Source organism: Aegilops tauschii, chromosome 5, assembly GCF_002575655.3.
Source record: "Aegilops tauschii subsp. strangulata cultivar AL8/78 chromosome 5, Aet v6.0, whole genome shotgun sequence".
In the NCBI taxonomy this organism is placed as follows: Eukaryota; Viridiplantae; Streptophyta; class Magnoliopsida; order Poales; family Poaceae; genus Aegilops; species Aegilops tauschii.
Genome location: NC_053039.3, coordinates 28,495,331 through 28,500,671, shown reverse-complemented (window position 1 = coordinate 28,500,671; position 5,341 = coordinate 28,495,331). Strand labels below are relative to the sequence as shown.

Below are 5,341 nucleotides of genomic sequence, written 5' to 3'. Positions count from 1 at the left end.
GATTGATACCTTGGTTCTCAAAAACTGAGGGAAATACTTACGCTACTTTGCTGCATCACCCTTTCCTCTTCAAGGGAAAACCAACGCAGTGCTCAAGAGGTAGCAGTACACCGGAGAGAGTAGCTTTGATCCTTGGGCATAGACCAACTTGGGCCAAAAGCCTAAGGTTGGGGGAGTACGTATTTCTCACCGACATTACATTCATGTTCACATACTCATTCTAGTTGTCGGTGATCATACTTTTTCATTGTAATATCCATGCTAGTTTATTTTCCTTTTTCTCGCTTTCTTCTTGTGTGTTTGAAAAACCTTAAGAAAAACAAAAAAATTAGTGTAGCTTTTAGTTAGTTTACTTTCCATGCCTTTAGTAGTAGTAATTAAAAGAAAACCCAAAAAGATTTCTTGTTCTTCTTTTGCTTGTTGGGAACTTTCCCGTGTAAATAGTTTTATTTCTTTTCTTTTCTTTGGGGGTCGAGAGGAGAAGACCATAATTAAAATGTTGAGTGGATCTTATATGCATTATTGTTGATTTAACAAAGAGCCCATGTTACCTTGTCTTCTCCTTTGTACTAAATGCTTGCAGATTCCAGCTTAGTCTAATGCACGTGCACTATTATTATTATCCACACCGTTCGGTCGTGCAACTGAAAGGCAATAATGACGATATATGATGGACTAATTGAGATGGGAGAAGCTGGTATGAACTCGACCTCTCTTGTTTTTGTAAATATGATTAGTTCATCGATCCTGATTCAGCCTATTATGAATGAAACATGTTTGCAATGACAATTAGAGATTATAGTTGCTTATGCCATGCTTAATTAGCTAGGAGTTTATAATGGTTTACCTTGCGTGCCAACATGCGATTAAAATGGTTGTGATGTGGTATGATAGGGTGGTATCCTCCTTTGAATGATTCAAGTGGCTTGACTTGACACATGTTCACACATGTAGTTGAAACAAAATCAACATAGCCTCCATGATATTTATGTTCATGGTGGATTATATCCTACTCATGCTTGCACTCAATGTTGATTAATTTTAATGCATGTTCATGACTGTTGTCGCTCTCTAGTTGGTCGCTTCCCAGTCTCTTTCTAGCCTTCACTTGTACTAAGCGGAAATACTGCTTGTGCATCCACTTACATAAACCCCAAAGTTATTCCATATGAGTCCACCATACCTTCCTATATGCGGTATCTACCTGCCGTTCCAAGTAAATTTGTATGTGCCAAACTCTAAACCTTCAAATGAAATTCTGTTTTGTATGCTCGAATAGCTCATGTATCAACTACGCCTGTCTGTATCTTCCATGCTAGGCGGGTTATTCTCAAGAGGAGTGGACTCCGCTCCTCACTCACGAGAAAATGGCTGGTCACCGGGATGCCCAGTCCCATGCTAAAACCAAATCAAAATAATTGCAAACAAAACTCCCCCAGGACTGTTGTTAGTTGGAGGCACCCGTTGTTTCGGGCAAGCCATGGATTGATGCTTGTTGGTGGTGGGGGAGTATAAACTTTACCATTCTGCTTGGGAACCGCCTATAATATGTGTAGCATGGAAGATATCGAGATCTCTCGGTTGTTATGTTGACAATGAAAGTATGCCGCTCAAAATATTATTTATCTCTATTTCAAAATCGAGCAATGGCACCTCTACAAATCCTTGCTTCCCTTTGCGAAGGGCCTATCTATTTACTTTTATGTTGAGTCATCACCCTCTTATTAAAAAGCACCAGTTGGAGAGCACCGCTGTCATTTACATGCATTACTATTAGTTTATATTGGGTATGACTATGACTGGATCTCTTTTATCATGAATTACAATGTTAGTCAGTCCTTGATCTTCAGAGGTGCTCTGCATTTATGTTTTGCGGTCTCAGAAAGGGCTAGCGAGATACCATCTTGTTATATCATATTATGATTGTTTTGAGAAAGTGTAGTCATCCGAGATTTATTATTATTACTCGCTAGTTGATTATGCCATTGATATGAGTACACATGAGACCTAAATGTTATTGTGAATATGGTTAGTTCATAATCTTTGCTGAAAACTTGAATGCTGGCTTTACATATTTACAACAACAAGAGCAAACAGAGTTTGTAAAAGTTTTTTTTCTTTATCACTTTCAGTTTGTCAACTGAACTGCTTGAGGACAAGCAAAGGTTTAAGCTTGGGGGAGTTGATACGTCTCCATCGTATCTACTTTTCCAAACACTTTTGCCCTTGTTTTGGACTCTAACTTGCATGATTTGAATGGAACTAACCCGGACTGATGCTGTTTTCAGCAGAATTGCCATGGTGTTATTTTTGTGCAGAAATAAAAGTTCTCGGAATGACCTGAAACTTCACAGAGAATATTTTTGGAATCAATAAAAATACTGGCGAAAGAATCAAGACCAGGGGCCCAACACCCTGTCCACGAGGGTGGGGGCGCGCCCCCTGCCTCGTGGGCCCCCTGGAGCTCCACCAACCTTAACTCCAACTCTATATATTCACGTTCGGGGAGAAAAAAATCAGAGAGAAGGATTCATCGTGTTTTATGATACGGAGCCGCCGCAAAGCCCTAATCTCTCTCAGGAGGGCCGATCTGGAGTCCGTTCGGGGCTCCGGAGAGGGGAATCCATCGCCGTCGTCATCATCAACCTTCCTCCATCACCAATTCCATGATGCTCACCCCCGTGTGTGAGTAATTCCATCGTAGGCTTGCTGGACGGTGATGGGTTGGATGAGATTTATCATGTAATCGAGTTAGTTTTGTTAGGGTTTGATCCCTAATATCCATTATGTTCTGAGATTGATGTTGCTATGACTTTGCTATGCTTAATGCTTGTCACTAGGGCCCGAGTGCCATGATTTCAGATCCGAACCTATTATGTTTTCATGAATATATGTGAGTTCTTGATCCTATCTTGCAAGTCTATAGTCACCTACTATGTGTTATGATCCGTTAACCCCGAAGTGACAATAATCGGGATACTTACCGGTGATGACCGTAGTTTGAGGAGTTCATGTATTCACTAAGTGTTAATGCTTTGGTCCGGTACTCTATTAAAAGGAGGCCTTAATATCCCCACTACCACGGGAGGGTAGGACAAAAGATGTCATGCAAGTTCTTTTCCATAAGCACGTATGACTATATTCAGAATACATGCCTACATTACATTGATGAACTGGAGCTAGATCTGTGTCACCCTATGTTATAACTTTTGCATGAGGAATCGCATCCGACATAATTCTCCATCACTGATCCAATGCCTACGATCTTTTCACATATTGCTCTTTGCTTAGTTACTTTTCCGTTGCCACTGTTACAATTACTAAAAAACTGCTACTGTTACTTTTGCCACCATTACCGTTACTTCCATACTACTTTGCTACGAAATACTTTGCTGCAGATATTAAGTTATCCAGGTGTGGTTGAATTGACAACTCAACTGCTAATACTTGAGAATATTCTTTGGCTCCCCTTGTGTCGAATCAATAAATTTGGGTTGAATACAGTACTCTACCCTCGAAAACTGTTGCGATCCCCTATACTTGTCGGTTATCAGTAGGCCTCAGTTGGTGGTGCTGGACACGGTGGTGCGAGGCAGCTACATCGCCTCGGCATACCGACGAGCCTCTCGACGCTCCGCATGACCGGCTCCACCGCGTCCAGCGCGCAGAAGAGCTCCGCCCATGCGGTCAGGAGTGGTCTGGAGCCCACCCATCTCCTCCGATGCACGCATCGAGGCAAGGAGGCCACCGATCACGATGTCCAAGTAACCGGGTTCGTCCCTGCCGCTGAAGAACCTCGCCTTGGAATCCCTCAGCACCCACTCCAAGGTTTCCATGGCCACGGCCGGCTTCTTCCTCCCCTCCTCCTTCTCCTCGCCTGTCTCGCCTCTCAACGTCTGGCTCCGCACCTTCAACAGCTGCACTGAAAACGGTATATACATGAACGCGGCCATCTGGGGTGAGGTAGCAAGCATTATGTATGCACCTACCATATCGTCGACGAAAGCGGCCCAGAAGAGAGCGACGGTTCGGCCGTAGGGGTCGTCGGCGGGGAGGAGGGAGGACCCGGCGCCGGAGAAGGCGTCGTCGATGTACCACAGGATGACGGACGACTCGCAGACAGGCTTGCCGTTGTGGATGAACATCGACACCTTGCCGCCGTGGACAGGGTTGGACCTCAGGAGCAACTCACCCTTGTTCTGCAGGTCCTCCTCCACGTACTCGTGGCTAAGAGCATCTCTAGTAGAACCCGTATAACGCGCGAAGCCGTATAATTCCAGCGAGTATACGGGCTCGGCCCAATTTTCTGGCCAGAATAGAGCCCGTATAGTCGTCCGATCCTACGGGTTCGCACGGCAGATACGGGTTGAAACCCTATCCCCCGCCGCCGTGTTTCCCCACTCTCCCCCTCGCATTCCTCACCGCCGGTGAGCCCTCTTCCGCCTCCAAGCGCCATGTGGGGCCATATGTGGAGCTCTGGCCGCAACTCCAGTGGCAGCCGCGACCCCGACCACGAGTGGTGTGTCCGCGCGGACGGCGTGAGGAAGCACGCGGTGTGGAAGTGGACGAACCAGGGCCTCGAGCCACCTTCAAGGCTCCTCCTCGCGAGACGGAGGAGTACGACCGCCGGCTCGGGCGGTCACTGAGGGAGTCCTCGATTAGGGGGTCCTTGGACAACCGGACTATATACTTTGGCTGGACTGTTGGACTGTGAAGATACAAGATTGAAGACTTCGTCCCGTGTCCGGATGGGACTCTCCTTTGCGTGGAAGGCAAGCTTGGCAATTCGGATATGTAGATCTCCTCCCTTGTAACCGACTCTGTGTAACCCTAGCCCCCTCCGGTAACTATATAAACCGGAGGGTTTAGTCCATAGGACAACAACAATCATAACCATAGGCTAGCTTCTAGGGTTTAGCCTCTACGATCTCGTGGTAGATCAACTCTTGTAATACTCATATCATCAAGATCAATCAAGCAGGAAGTAGGGTATTACCTCCATCAAGAGGGCCCAAACCTGGGTAAACATTGTGTCCCCCGCTTCCTGTTACCATCCGCCTTAGACGCACAGTTCGGGACCCCCTACCCGAGATCCGCCGGTTTTGACACCGACATTGGTGCTTTCATTGAGAGTTCCACTGTGCCGTCACCATAAAGGCTTGATGGCCCCTTCGATCATCGACAGTGATGTGATCCAGGGTGAGGTTTTCCTCCCCGGACAGATCTCCGTATTTGGCGGCTTCGTACTACGGGCCAACTCGCTTGGCCATCTGGAGCAGATCGAGAGCTACGCCCCTGGCCACCAGGTCAGGTTTGGAAGCTTGAACTATACCGCTGACAT

At 46.3% G+C, this 5,341-nt stretch overlaps 1 pseudogene; it reads right to left on the bottom strand.

The window, feature by feature from the left end:
- Positions 1 to 3,560: 3,560 nt before the first annotated feature.
- Positions 3,561 to 4,456, bottom strand: LOC109751532 (glutathione S-transferase U18-like; annotated as a pseudogene).
- Positions 4,457 to 5,341: the final 885 nt, after the last annotated feature.